Genomic DNA, 15,121 nt, shown 5'->3' on the forward strand with positions numbered 1-15,121 from the left:
TTAAACCCTTCTAGTTTCAACTATCTAATTAATTAAAATTAACACGACACTTCAGGATAACTAGCCAACCAACTAGAATATTTCATCTCATAAGGAAAAGTTAAATGCCATCATTTCATCTTGTTGATGGGTATAGCACCTTCTCTGCATCTTAAATGAACTAAATCTGCCGGATTTTCTTTGTTCATGTGATTTTGGTGGAAGTGTCATTTTCACAAGTAGCCTCATAGGCGCATCTTGAGCTGCATCACAACAACAACAACCACAAAAACTACTATTGGCATATGAAATTGTGTTAGGGGCAAACTAGAATTGATACCACAAGTGACAGTAACTAGCATTTACCACTCAAGAGAATTATGCAAACAAAAATGATAAAATCAAGTCAGGGTAATGTTTGAAGAAATTCATCAAACACATTGCATACATCAATCAATTAATACTTGCAATCAAAAGATCAAGAAGATGAAACCGTCAAAGATAAGGAAGGGATCAGTAGCGACTTCAGTAGCCTGTGTTCATTTACCAAGAGATAAATCATTTTAGTTTAATTATTTAAAGTCCAAAATAATATGCTACTTTCAAGTCCAAAATAATACCCTGTGCAGGAGCAAGAAGACGAAATATATCATTCAAAACATAGTATCCCTTATCTTAAGGGGCCAGCATAAAAAATTGAGCAAATTTTTTCTTGGCGTCATCTTTCCCGGTGAGATACCCCGCCACAAGAACAGCCATTCATCGATTTCTACCCGTCCACTGTCTTAATCTCCGCCTTGTACTCACTATAGTCAACGGAAAGAAGCTTCTCCTTGATTGCCTTTCTGTCATTCACCAAGCACCACCAAATAGAAGATACCCAATCAGTAGATCTTACAATAACAAACAATAAAAGACCGAAGGAAATAAAGAATCGGCACTTAGTCCAAAATAATTGCCACTGTTTGAGAATAAAAGTACGAGATGAATGAAGACAACTAAATAAGGCATCTTACATCCATGTCGGTGACGGAAATCATTTCACCCCGATGATCCAGCCGGCTGAGCGTGCTTCCCTCTTTGTAGAAGCGGAAGAGAAGCTGAGGGGAACTAGCAAGGATCTGGTAGTACTGATTCGCGAAAGCCATGCCAACCTACCACTAAATCCGGCATTCAGGTCCCAGAAATCAAACAACAACTACATTCATCCACGCGATCGAACAGAAAGAAAGTGAAAACCGCGATCCAGCATGAATCAAGAAACATTACCACATGTGCGGGTAGACGAGCTCGATCGACCGCCATCAGGTGCCGCCACAGCAGGATCAACGGAAGTAGAAGACGATGAAGAAGAGGAAAGGAAAGAAGAGAAACTCTCGCAGAAGAAGAAAGCAAAGGGAGGAGTTGGAGGAGATGCGGTGTAGTTGGACGGAGAAGCAAGGACGTCCTGTGTTGATCCTGATCGGGAGAGGAAGGAGTGTCGATCTAGGAAGGGGAAGAGGGAGATGAGGCAACGATATACGATGGATGGCGCGATATAGGTTTAGGTTTGGAGAGAAGAGTGAAGTGTTGCAAATTTCGGCTAAGTATTAGTGGGAAAATTAAATTAATTTAGAGCAATGATATGCTCAAGGAAAAAAACTCAAGGAAAAGCTCAAGGATACACACATAAAGTCATGGTCCACAATTTCACTTTTTGTGGGCCCCATCACTTTATGTGTCTATCCCTGAGTTTTTCCTTGAGTTTTTTTCCTTGAGCATATCATTTTTCATTAATTTATTATATCATAGACATCGGGTTTTAAAAACCGCGGTTAAAATCAGTGTCTATTAACGAAAAAAGGCGCTCATAGACATCGGCTTAAAAACCGATGTTTATGAGCGAAAATCTGCGCTTATAGACACTGATTTTTGGAAAAACCGATGTGAAATACTCAAAGACATCGGTTTTTGCTTAAAACCGTTGTTGTTCCACCGATGTCTATGAGGGTTTTTCTTGTAGTGACTATTACCCAGATAGCGTCATAACCATTCATGGTTCTGGGTAACCCTACTATAAAATCTATAGATATATCCTCCCACTTCCACTTTAGGATCTGGATAGGCTGCAGAACTCCGCTTGGTCTCTGATGTTTTGCTTTAACCCGTTGAAAAGTCAGACAGGTACTGACATATCTAGCAACATCCCTTTTCATTCCAGACCACCAGAAGCATTCCTTTATATCTTGGTACATCTTGGTGGAACCCGGATGTATTATATATGTTGGGTTATCGGGCCGCGAAAACCCCGAATCACCCATGCCACTGGATCTCGTGCGAAGAAAACTTTCGAAAATATGAGTACGAGTTTAAAGCTTCAATCTACAGTAGATCTACAAAGGAAGAAAACATTTTTATACCTTTGAAGCGTGCCTTTCGCGTATCCCGCTCGTCCAAAATGCTGGATCTCTAGACCGTCAAGCGTACGGTCCTCTAGAAGTATCCACACGTACAACTTAGGTGGAGAAGACCTAAACAAAGGTGTGCTAGCACCTTGATAGGTCACGGCAAGAAGAGGAGAGGGAGAGAGCAAGAAGAACTCAAGGAAGAAGAAGGAATCAATATGCCTTGAATGAAAAATCAATTTCATTCACAATGATAAGTGGCCGGCCACATCTCCAAGGTGTAACCCCCATTCTCATTAAATGTAGCCATTAAAGAGAATGGAGTTGTAACTCCCATGAGGTGGCACACTTTGATGATGTGGCACATCATCATTGGTCCACATCTTGCCATCTCACTAATGATGTGGCAATTAGTCAAGTCAAACTTGACTCTTCCTCTTCCTCTCAAGTCAAGTCAAACTTGACAAATCTCTTCCATGGTTGATCGAATCCAACCATTTGATTCAAGCCAACTTAATATAATGAATCTAATTCATTTAACTAAATTGATTCAATGAGTCATAATCTAAATTAGACTCATTGAACACATGAATCAACTTGAGTCCAACTCAAGTTAGCCCAATTAGGATTACTCTTAATCCAATTTGATTCATCAAATGAATCTAATCCTCTTGGTTCATCATATAAACCTAATATCCATCTAATTGTCCTTAGTGTGTGACCCTATAGGTTCTTGTAACGTTGGCAATGCCCTAAACTCATTTAGGAGCATAAGTAATGAGCGGTATCTAGCAACACATCATTACTACCCAAGTTACAAGAATGTTGAGATCCAACATCACCTTGTGACTACTAATTGTGACTCCTCACAATATATGACAAGTGTCCTTCTATCCTAGACATCTAGATTGATCAATATGAGGCATAGACCGTGTCATCCTCTAATCAATCTAAATCTTGAACTCCAAGTAGACTCACTAAATCAAATGAGCACAATATCTTATATTGACTCATTTGGGCATGGCCATGCACTTCGTAGTCTCACTCTATCAAGAATACCGATGTCTCTCCCGTCATATAGGAGGGATAGATCCCATCTACATCACTCACATCCCTCTGCATAATTTGTTATATACCCAGTAATCGCCTTTATAGTCCACCCAGTTACGGGTGACGTTTGACGAAACCAAATTACATAACTCCTTATGTAGGGAACCATGGTGACTTCAGGTCTAAGGACTAGTAGTCATACTAATAGCCACATGAGAAAGTATATGACACTCATATAACGATCCATGATATTTTCTCATGGCGGGTCATTAAGTATACATTCTCCAATGCATACCCATGTGTCAACTTGATATCTCCATATCCATGACTTGTGAGATCAAGTCATCGAGTTGACCTACATGCTAGTCTTATTGCATTAACATTATCCCTGAATGTTAATACTCGACTATGAATGATTAAGAGTAGTGTTCCCTATATCATCTCACTATCGATTCAACCAATCGATTGATATAGGTAAGAACCTTCTACTCAAGGACGTTATTATACTTAGTTTATTTGGCACCAATATAAGTAAGTATAATAACCAAAAACCAAATGCCTTTATTTATATATAAAATATGATACAACAAGTCCAAAATACAATCATCAAATGATTGGCTCTAGGGCTCTAGCTAACAATCTTCCACTAGCACTAGTGCCAATCAGTGTAGGCTCTAAGCCCAAATGACCTAGTGTGACCATCATGCTTCTTCTGTGCCAAAGCCTTGGTCAAGGGATCTGCGATGTTTGCCTCTGTAGGTACTCTGCAAATCTTCACATCTCCTCTCTCGATGATCTCTCGAATGAGATGGAAGCGCTGCAGTATGTGTTTGGTCCGCTGGTGTGAGCGCGGTTTCTTCGCCTGTGCTATAGCTCCATTGTTGTCACAATAGAGCTCAATAGGGTTAGCAATGCTAGGAACCACCCCAAGTTCAGTGATGAACTTGCGAATCCAAACTGCCTCTTTTGCTGCCTCTGATGCAGCAATATTCTCGGCCTCTGTCATAGAATCAGCTACTGTGTCCTGCTTCGAACTCTTCTAGTTCACAGCACCACCATTAATGCAAAACACGAACCTCGACTGTGATCTATAGTCATCCTGGTCGGTCTGGAAGCTAGCATCACTGTAACCCTTTACAGCTAGCTCATCATTGCCTCCATATATCAAGAAATATTCTTTAGTCCTTCTTAAGTACTTAAGAATATTCTTGACCGCTATCCAGTGACTTTCACCTGATCTGACTGATATCTGCTCGTCATGCTCAAAGCATACGAGACATCAGGTCGAGTACATAGCATGGCATACATGATCGATCCTATGGCTGAGGCATAAGGGATCTGATCCATGCGGTCTCTCACCTCTCTAGAAGAGGGATCTTGAGTCTTCGAAAGACTCACGCCATGTGATATCGGCAGAAATCCCTTCTTGGAGTTCTGCATGGCAAACCGAAGGAGTACCTTGTCAATATATGTACTCTGACTTAGGCCAAACAATCTCTTAGATCTATCTCTATAGATCTGTATCCCTAGAATGCGGGATGCCTCACCTAAGTCTTTCATTAAGAAACAACTCCCTAGCCAGGTCTTGACAGACTGAAGCAAAGGGATGTCCTTCCCAATGAGTAGTATGTTATCCACATACAATATGAGGAAGACAATTATATCCCCTACAACCTTCTTGTAGACACAAGCCTCATCTTCGTTCTTGATGAAACCAAATTGTTTGATTGCATTATCGAATCAAAGATTCCAGCTCCGAGAAGTTTGCTTTAGTCCATAAATGGACCTATGCAGCGTGCATACTCTGCTATTATGCTTTGGATCTACAAAACCCTCAGGTTGTGTCATGTACACATCCTCGAGTAGGTTGCATTCAGAAACGCGATTTTGACGTCCATCAGCCAGATCTCATAATCGTGGTAAGCTGCAATAGCAAGCATGATCCGAATAGACTTAAACATCGCTACTGGAGAAAAGGTTTCATCATAGTCAATACCATGAATCTGCTTGAAACCTTTAGCTACCAAGCGACCCTTATAGATAAGTCCATTCATGTCAATCTTTCTCGTAAAGACCCACTTACACCCAATGGGTTTTACCCCTTCAGGTGGATCAACCAAAGTCCATACTTGGTTGGTGTACATGGATTCCATTTCGGATCTAATGGCCTCTAGCCATTTCTCGGAATCTGGTCTCATCACAGCTTCCTGATAGGTGGTAGGCTTATCATCTATGAGCACAACATCATCATGGTCAGACAAGAGAAATGAGTATCTCTCAGGCTGACGACGTACCCTATCAGACCTGCGAAGAGGTATGTCTACTTGAACTGGTTGTTGTTCCTCAACTCTTTGTGGAACAACATCATCCACAACACTTGTGGTTCCAGTTCAACTTCCATCGAGGCATCAGTGCTATTGTTCGCATCTTGAACTTCTTCAAGATCGAACGCGCTCCCACTAGTCTTTCTAGAAACAAAGTCCCTTTCTAGAAAGACCCCAGTCTTTTCCACCGCTACCTTGTGCTGACTGGAAATGTAGAAGTAATATCCCTTAGTTTCCTTGGGATATCCAATAAAGTAGCACTTGTCGAATTTGGGTCCTAATTTGTCTGAGACTTGACGTCTAACGTAAGCCTCACACCCCCAAATCCTCATGAAAGACACCTGGGCATCTCTCCCAGTCCATATCCTATATTGTGTCTTTATCACGGCCTTAGATTGAACTCGGTTGAGTATAAAAGCTGTCGTGTCTAGAGCATAGCCCCAAAGGTATGTCGGAAGATCTGTGTGACTCATCATAGATCGCACCATATCTAATAGGGTAGGATTCCTCCTTTCAGATACACCATTCCACTGTGGTGTTCCAGGAGGAGTGAGTTGGGATAGGATCCCACACTCTGCTAGATAGTCACGAAACTCATGGCTAAGGTATTCTCCACCTCGATCGGATCGAAGTATCTTAATACTCTTGCCAAGCTGGTTCTGTACTTCATTCTTGAATTCTTTGACCTTTTCAAAGGATTCAGACTTATGTGTCATCAAGTACACATAACCATATCTACTGAAGTCATTAGTAAATGTGATGAAGTATCTATAACCGCCTTTAGCAGCAACATTGAAAGGGCCACATACATCACTATGTATGAGTTCTAACAAATCAGTCGCTCTCTCGCTGTGCCCACTAAAAGAAGTCTTGGTCATCTTTCCTCGTAGGCATGACTCGCATATCTCATATGATTCTAAATCAAATGAGTCCAGCAAACCATCCTTATGGAGCTGGGATAAGCGCTTGTCATTTATATGTCCTAAGCGACAGTGCCAGAGGTAGGTTTGGTTCATGTCATTTGACTTGAACCTCTTGGTATTTATGTTATAAATAGGGCTCTCAAGGTCTAGAATATAGAGTCCGTTCATCAGAGGTGCACTACAATAGAACATTTCTTTTTAATAGATGGAACAACATTTGTTCTTTATTATAAACGAAAAACCTTTCTTGTCCAAACAAGAAACAGATATAATGTTCTTTGTTAAGGCAGACACATAACAACAATCATCTAACTCTAGTACAAGCTCAGAGGGCAGAGATAGATGGTAGGTTCCTACAGCAATAGCAGCAACCCGTGCTCCATTGCCTACTCGTAGGTCTATCTCACCCTTCGTCAATGCCCTGCTATTTCTCAGCGCTTGTACATTAGTACAAATGTGCGAAGCACATCCGGTATCTAATACCCACGATGAAGAAATAGAGAGGTTGACTTCTATAACATGTATACCTGAAGTAGAAATCTTATTTCTCTTCTTTGTAAGGTCTTCCAGGTATTCTTTGGAGTTCCTCTTCTAGTGCCTTGCTTGTCCTTGATATAGGTGACAAAGATGTTCAATCATATCGTAAGCGCCCATCAACTCATGTTTCTTCTGAAGCTCAGAGTTCATGGTCGCGAGCATAAGACAGGACACATCTAATGCGTCATCTTGATGCTTCTCGTAAGCATCTCGGTCTGCTCGCGTAGCAGTGGCAGGAGGAGCCTCCGGAATGGGCTGCTCCAGAACGTACAGTTTACGTTCTTGGGTGAGAACTATTCTCAGATTCTTGTACCAGTCCAGGAAATTTGATCTGTTGAGCCTGTCCTTCTTAAGGACAGAACGCAGAGAGAACATGTTCGTGTTTGACGTCGTGGAAATTCTACAACAGAAATAAATGCAGAAATAAGTATCATATTCTTAATCATTTAATTAGGCCTTTAACTAAATGATGCTCCCACTGAATTCTATAATTCATATGGGACAAGATCCACATCATACTAACCCTTGAGTTAGCTTTGGCTAATACGCCCAAGACTTAGTATGATCGGTAGGTAACGATTACCAATTACATCTCTATGCAACTCTTGTTTATAGGATCAAGATCCGCATTGATATTAAAACTCGAGTTAGCTTTGGCTAATACGCCCGAGAGTTAATATAAACGTGATTTTGACCTACCTTTCCAACCGTTGGAAGAATGCCTATAGTTGTACTCGATCCAACCGAGTAAACTAGGAATACTCAATCTAATTGAGTTGTACCCACCCATGCGTGGATAGGCGGGACCAAGATTGTCCCTCCGTACCCTACCAAGATAGTATGTGTTGCTCTGCTTTGGCAGATTCAACAACTACATGCGATCGAGGTAGTGTTGGAACCCGAAGGTTGTTTTGGTGTGATCAACAAGTTAAGTTAGGTCCTGCGTTGTTTTAACCTTGTGTCTAAGTGTGTAGGAGCTTAGGAGCACAGGTACTCGAGCAGAAGACGCAGCTAGCGAGAAGGACGGCACGCGGTGCGTCCGAGGGACGAGGCGCTGCGGAAGAGTACCCCGGTGGACGAGAAGGAAGCGTGCGGTGGTTCCGAGGGACGAAAGCCGGAGCGGAAGATTACTCGGGGAGCAAGAGACGGAGCTAGGGAGAAGGTCGGCACGCGGTGCGAACAAGGGACGAAGACTGAGGATGAGTACGCTGGTGGACGAGAAGGAAACACGCAGCGATTCCGAGGGACGAGAAGCCGAAGCGGAAGGCTGCTCGAGAAGACCGGAAGTTGGGTTGGGGTGAGCCCTTTTCCGGATGGCAGAGATCACCCAAGCGAGCGGATCCGGAGGAGAAGAACCGGACCGAGGCGGGACTGAACCAGAGAAGAAGTCCTGAACGAAAAAGTCAATAACTGTTGACTTTGGGCTCCGGGGCGCCCGGAGCTGTCCGGGGCGCCCGGAGCCCTCCGGGGCGCCCTGAGCAGTAAAATTGACCAGATTGAGTTTTGACTCAATCTGAACGTTGGGGGATAAGTTTTATCCCCCCATGGCGCCCGGAACCCTTCCAGGCACCCCGACCAAGGCTATAAATATAGCCTTGGTCCAGAAGCTTTTCAATGAACTAAAGATTGTAATTCCAAACACTTGTGCGCTTCTGTTCTAGTGCACTACATTGCTGTACGAGGCTTCTCCGCCTGAAGGAGTTTTTAGTGAGCTTAATCTTCCTTGGATTAACAACCACATCGGTTGTAACCAAGTAAACTTTTTGTGCCTCGTTTTTTCTTTATGCTTTTAATTTATCAGCTTACGTTATATATGCAAGTGTTAGTTTAAAGAGTTCGAGGAGGGTTTGTCTTTTTGTGTTTGCAGGATATCCAACCCCCTCCTAGCCAGCCGCAACGGTCCTACAAGTGGTATCAGAGCCGAGTACGCCTCAGAAGAACTAACCGCCGTCTGAAGCAACAAAACAATGGCCGGACCTAGCGACTATCCACCAGCATTCGAGGGGGAGCTTGCTTCTTGGAAGCAACAAATGACGGTATTTCTTAACTCTGATATTGGTATTTCTCTAATAATGAAAACAGGTTATGAAGCACCAAAGACAACGAATGGAGAAGAACTCGATCTACGCCTATGGAACAAGAAGCAACGTGACGAGTCAATGGCAAACGGTCGGGCAGAGTTTCACATTTTAACAGCAATACCAAACGAAGACTTTGATAGAGTTGGCGAATACAACAGCGTAAAAGAACTTTGGGAAAAGTTCTTAAAACTCTACGAAGAACCGATTGAAGTCGTCCCCTCAATAGACATCGAGCCGTCATTAGAAGAATCCGAGACGGAAGAAATTACCAAGACAGCCCCAACAGCCGAAGTACATACCGAGATCGATGAAGGGGGAGAATCTTCGGAAGAAATTAATTCAACAAGGGGAGAACCAATGGCCAATGAGGTAAGTAAGGTATGGTCTCTACCCTCTGAACAACCGGTTAATTCAATAGAAAAATTGCCTGAAGATTTTTGCGATTTAAAAATTGAATTACCGAAAAAGTTTTTTGAATTAGAAAATCAATTGTCAAATTTGTCTTGCAAATTAGAAATATTATCAAAAGAAATTTGCAAATTAAAAAATATTTTGACAAAAGAATTATGCAAGTTAGAAGAATTTTTCGAATTACAAATTACTCTTTCGAAAGGATTTTGTGATTTAGAAATTGAGTCACCGAAAAGGTATTTCGGATTAAGAAATCTATTGTTAATAGATTCCTGTAAATTAGAATTTTTGTTGTTAAAAAATTCTTGCAAATTACAAATTATTCTTTCGAACGAATTTTGCACATTGCTGAAAGAATTTTTTATATTGTCGAAAAATTTTATCAAGTTAGAATCTATGCTACTTGAATATTTTTGTGAAGTTGAAATTCAAAAAATAATAGAAATTAACATGATACAAATTATTGCATGTTTAATATCTGTCGCTTTAAATTTGAAAAAGTGTAATTTGAGAAGTTATGAAAAATTGAAATGGAAATTTAAAACTTGCTGATATAAGTATCAGTATAAAATAAATAAATAAATGCATAGAAAATTTTTTTTAATGCTATCAATTTTCTTAAATTTTCTTTCATAAATTTTTGAGCTTAGAAAGATTTATTTTTGGTGAAAACTTAGAAATTTTTCAAAAGTCATTCTTTGACTTAGAATTTTTTTTTTTAACTTGGAAATATTTTTTCTCCGAAAAACATTGAAATAGATTTCTATAATTTTTCTAAGTGTCAAACCCTTAGATTGTTTTTCTTGAAACCCCATTTTTATTCTGATCAAAGGGGGAGAAGAGAAAGTATAAGTCTAGGGGGAGGTAGAAAATTGAAAATTAAAATTTGAAATTTTTGAAATTTAATTTTTTCTATCATGTTGCATGTTATTGCAATAAATTGTTTTTATTCTATGTCTATTTGTAACCCTAGCTTAACTTGGGTTGATCACACCAAAAAGGGGGAGATTGTTGGAACCCCAAGGTTGTTTTGGTGTGATCAACAAGTTAAGTTAGGTCCTGCGTTGTTTTAACCTTGTGTCTAAGTGTGCAGGATCTTAGGAGCACAGGTACTCGAGCGGAAGACGCAGCTAGCGAGAAGGACGGCACGCGGTGCGTCCGAGGGATGAGGCGCTGCGGAAGAGTACCCCGGTGGACGAGAAGGAAGCGTGCGGTGGTTCCGAGGGACGAAAGCCGAGCGGAAGATTGCTCGGGGAGCAAGAGACGTAGCTAGCGAGAAGGTTGGCACGTGGTGCGACCGAGGGACGAAGACTGCAGATGAGTATGCTGGTGGACGAGAAGGAAACACGCAGTGATTCCGAGGGACGAGAAGCCGGAGCGGAAGGCTGCTCGAGAAGACCGGAAGTTGGGTACGGGTGAGCCCTTTTCCGGATGGCAGAGATCACCCAAGCGAGCGGATCCGGAGGAGAAGAACCGGACCGAGGCGGGACTGAACCAGAGAAGAAGTCCCGAACGAAAAAGTCAACAACTGTTGACTTTGGGCTCCGGGGCGCTCGGAGCAGTCCGGGACGCCCGGAGCCCTCCGGGGCGCCCGGAACCCTCCGGGGCGCCCTGAGCAGTAAAATTGACCAGATCGAGTTTTGACTCGATCTGAACGTTGGGGGATAAGTTTATCCCCCCAGGGCGCCCGGAACCCTTCCGGGCGCCCCGACCAAGGCTATAAATATAGCCTTGGTCTAGAAGCTTTTCAATGAACTCGAAATTGTAATTCTAAACACTTGTGCGCTTCAGTTCTAGTTTAGCTTCTGTTTTCTGCACTACATTGTTGTACGAGGCTTCTCCGCCTGAAGGAGTTTTTAGTGAGCTTAATATTCCTTGGATTAACAACCACATCGGTTCTAACCAAGTAAACCTTTTGTGCCTCGCTTTTTCTTTATGCTTTTAATTTATCAGCTTACGTTATATATGCAAGTGTTAGTTTAAAGAGTTCGAGGAGGGTTTGTCTTTTTGTGTTTGCAGGATATCCAACCCCCTCCTAGCTGGCCGCAACGGTCCTACAGGTAGTATAGGTATCACGGCACGGTAGGCATTAGAGTTGACGTGATTTTGATCTAATTTAAATGATGATGCGTATCAAATACTTGATTTAGATCTAATTTAATCGTGGGTTGCATCATGTGCACGATTTAGATCTTATCTAATCGCTAGACACTAATTAACTACTTAATTAAACATGCATCACATACATATAAGCAATTAATTAAATTATTTTGTGATTTTGTCATGGCCCTACTACGATCTTCTCAAGCCAATGAGAAGATCGGATGGTCAACCTAAGGTCAACAACTTCTCAAGCTTCTTCCTTTGACCACCTTGTGTTGCTCGCGCCCTCCTCGTAACTCCGTCTCGTGTGGACCTTCCACTGCTTCAAAATTACATTACAATTTTGAAACTCGAGTTACATTCGAGTCTAAATCTAATTTACAACCGGAATAAAAGGAAGGCACGATGCGCAGGTCACGAAAAATAAAATAAATAAAAATAAGATAAATACAGCACGCACATCACATAATGGCATACAGGCCGTATTATGAATTACAACACAATTGTCCAATCGAATTGGGTCTTTGGGCCATGACTATCACAAAAATAATATATAATTCAAAATTATATATTTTTCATAATTTTTCTGTAATTTTTCATAATTTTACAGATTTTATGAGTAAATTTTTCCCGGCAGTCCCGATTAGCGATTTCGGGCGCAATCGCGGAGCAAATCCCCTTGCGGGGTTAGGGGCAGTACCCCTACCCGTGATCTAACCATTGCGAGTTGCTCCTATGCGATCCAAGAGCGCCTTAGCCCGCTGTCCCAAAAGATTTTGGGTCGAAACATTACCGTTTTGGAAAATTCTTCTCAGTAGTCGAAGCTTACAAGTGCCGAAACACTTGTGCTTCGCTTCTACGAGAAAAATACCCATAAAATCATAAAAATTAGGAAATTCACAGAATGTTACAGTATGCATATTTTTCACAAAAATACTAATTGAAACTAGTACTCGCTTCGCACGTGGCTCTGATACCACTATTGGGTTATCGGGCCGCGAAAACCGCGTTTTCACGTCGCGAAAACCCCGAATCACCCATGCCACTGGATCTCGTGCGAAGAAAACTTTTGAAAATATGAGTACGAGTTTAAAGCTTCAATCTACAGTAGATCTACAAAGGAAGAAAATATTTTTATACCTTTGAAGCGTGCCTTTCGCGTATCCCGCTCGTCCATAATGCCGGATCTCTAGACCGTCAATCGTACGGTACTCTAGAAGTATCCACACGGACGACTTAGGTGGAGAAGACCTAAACAAAGGTGTGCTAGCACCTTGATAGGTCACGACAAGAAGAGGAGAGGGAGAGAGCAAGAAGAACTCAAGGAAGAAGAAGGAATCAATATGCCTTGAATGAAAAATCAATTTCATTCACAATGATAAGTGGTCGGCCACATCTCCAAGGTGTAATCCCCATTCTCATTAAATGTAGCCATTAAAGAGAATGGAGTTGTAACTCCCATGCGGTGGCACACTTTGATGATGTGGCACATCATCATTGGTCCACATCTTGCCATCTCACTAATGATGTGGCAATTAGTCAAGTCAAACTTGACTCTTCCTCTTCCTATCAAGTCAAGTCAAACTTGACCAAATCTCTTCCATGGTTGATCGAATCCAACCATTTGATTCAAGCCAACTTAATATAATGAATCTAATTCATTTAACTAAATTGATTCAATGAGTCATAATCTAAATTAGACTCAGTGAACACATGAATCAACTTGAGTCCAACTCAAGTTAGCCCAATTAGGATTACTCTTAATCTAATTTGATTCATCAAATGAATCTAATCCTCTTGGTTCATCATATGAACCTAATCTCCATCTAATTGTCCTTAGTGTGTGACCCTATAGGTTCTTGTAACGTTGGCAATGCCCTAAACTCATTTAGGAGCATAAGTAATGAGCGGTATCTAGCAACACATCATTACTACCCAAGTTACAAGAATGTTGAGATCCAACATCACCTTGTGTCTACTAATTGCGACTCCTCACAATATATGACATTGCCCTTCTATCTTAGACATCTAGATTGATCAATGTGAGGCATAGACCGTGTCATCCTCTAATCAATCTAAATCTTGAACTCCAAGTAGACTCACTAGATCAAATGAGCTTAACATCTCATGTTGACTCATTTGGGCATGGCCATGCACTTCGTGGTCTAACTCTATCAAGAATACCGATGTCGCTCCCGTCATATGGGAGGGATAGATCCCATCTACATCACTCACATCCCTCCGCATAATTTGTTACATACCCAGTAATCGCCTTTATATTCCACCCAGTTACGGGTGACGTTTGACGAAACCAAAGTACATAACTCCTTATGTAGGGAACCATGGTGACTTCAGGTCTAAGGACTAGTAGTCATACTAATAGCCACATGACAAAGTATATGACACTCATATAACGATCCATGATACTTTCTCATGGCGGGTCATTCAGTATACATTGTCCAATGCATACCCATGTGTCAACTTGATATCTCCATATCCATGACTTGTGAGATCAAGTCATCGATTTGACCTACATGCTAGTCTTATTGCATTAACATTGTCCCTGAATGTTAATACTCGACTAGGAATGATTAAGAGTAGTGTTCCATATATCATCTCACTATCGGTTCAACTAACCGATTGATATAGGTGAGAACCTTCTACTCAAGGACGTTATTATACTTAGTTTATTTGGCACCAATACAAGTAAGTATAATAACGAAAAATCAAATGACTTTATTTATATAGAATATGATACAACAAGTCCAAAATACAATCATCAAATGATTGGCTCTATGGCTCTAGCTAACAATATAGGGTGTTCCATGGGTTTCATTTAGAATTTTCTTTCGCAGTTCTTCTTGATTAGGGATACAGAGGCAATTACCGTAATATAGTATCCCATAGTCTGATACTCAGAACTCCCCATTTTCTCCTTCCTGTATTCCCTAGTTGATCTTCTGAATATTAGGATCTTCATCTTGCCCTTTCTTTATATCATCCAGCAGGGTTGACACTAGTGTTAAAGTGGGGAGCTACCCAGTAATAATTTCATGCACAAAATTTTCTATTTCTTTCTGTAGGGGATGAGACATGCCAGATATAGACAATAATGTTGCATAAGATTTTCTACTTAGTGCATCTACCACTTTATTCGCTTTCCCAGGATGGTAGAGGATTTCACAACCATAGTCTTTGACCAGCTCCAGCCATCTCCGCTGTCTCATGTTCATGTTTTTCTGAGTGAAGAAATACCTAAAACTCTGGTGATCTGTGTAAATCTTGCACTGAGCTCCGTATAGGTAACACCTCCAAATGTTGAGAGCGAA

The 15,121-nt window shown here is 41.3% G+C and overlaps 1 long non-coding RNA gene across 1 annotated transcript; it reads right to left on the reverse strand.

Annotated features, from left to right (window-relative positions):
* Positions 1–603: 603 nt before the first annotated feature.
* On the reverse strand, positions 604–1,420 carry LOC122039676. The gene is made up of 3 exons (XR_006128320.1): positions 1,249–1,420; positions 996–1,139; positions 604–824 (listed from the first exon to the last, which is right to left on the reverse strand). It is a non-coding gene; the product is annotated as an uncharacterized LOC122039676 (long non-coding RNA).
* Between the last annotated feature and the right edge of the window lie 13,701 nt (positions 1,421–15,121).

Source organism: Zingiber officinale, chromosome 2A, assembly GCF_018446385.1.
Source record: "Zingiber officinale cultivar Zhangliang chromosome 2A, Zo_v1.1, whole genome shotgun sequence".
NCBI lineage: Eukaryota > Viridiplantae > Streptophyta > Magnoliopsida > Zingiberales > Zingiberaceae > Zingiber > Zingiber officinale.